Genomic DNA, 1,010 nt, shown 5'->3' with positions numbered 1-1,010 from the left:
GTACTTCATAACCACGGGGCGACAGAGTCCACCGCAAGCCAAGGGGTGCGCAGGACCCTCAGAAGGGAGGCTTCTCCCGAGTCTCGGGGGCAGACGGTTCCGCCAGCACCTGGCCTGGGCTTCTAGACTCCAGAACCGTGAGGGAATAATCGTCTGCGGCTGTCAGCCACCCAGTCGGCGGCACTTGGTAAGAGCCTCCCAGAGACCAAGACACGCACCCGCTCCAACGCCGAAACCGTCTCTCTGCTCCGCGCTTCCGCCGCCAAGCGGGCGCGCTGGAGGTGCATTCCCGTCCGTTAGCTTGGATGGCATTTTTCTCTCATCCGCGCCCATTCTAGTGACTGAGGACGGGGGGGAGGCGAGCAGGGGGGGAGGCTCCCGCTGAAGCAGGACAGCCGCACGCCCCGCGCGGAGCATCCGCGGGACTCCAGGCCGCCGCGGGTCGGCACGGATAGGAAGAACGGGAAGCAGAGGGAAAGCTGCCATCGGCGTTTTCCATGCTGAAGACTGGAGGGAGGATGAAGGGTGTTAAAAAACTGAAAGACAGACCTGCAAGAGTCTGGGCGGAGGAGAATGTAAAAGTGGACGCTTAAGAAGAAAGATCCGGAAACGAAGCTCGGCTTAGACCTGGCGGGCGCTGGTCCGCCTCTCCCCTTCCTCGTCGTAAACCCCACGCTCCCGCCAGCCTGCCTCTGTGCCACAGTCTCCATGACAACCCGGACCCGCCCAGGGCCAGGCGGGCAGTCCCGGGGGAAGGAGGCCTCAGATGGAGTCCCCGTCCCCAGGGCTGTGCCCACTCTGGCTCCAGGACACCTTTATTTGTTTTCCCGAGCCGACCTCTCTCCTTAGAGACGTCGGCTTCAGCAGCCGTGGTCTCGTCGTGGAAGGAAGGACTCCTGCCCCAGAACGTGACCACCCACGGCCACTGCTCTGTCCACATCTGGGTGATATTATGATAATTACCTTTAAAATGTCAGCAATGAGTGTCTCTTTTCTGCAAATGCGGGACA

Source organism: Pteropus vampyrus, unplaced genomic scaffold (assembly GCF_000151845.1).
Source record: "Pteropus vampyrus isolate Shadow unplaced genomic scaffold, Pvam_2.0 Scaffold594, whole genome shotgun sequence".
Classification (NCBI taxonomy): domain Eukaryota; kingdom Metazoa; phylum Chordata; class Mammalia; order Chiroptera; family Pteropodidae; genus Pteropus; species Pteropus vampyrus.
This window is presented reverse-complemented; position numbering follows the sequence as displayed.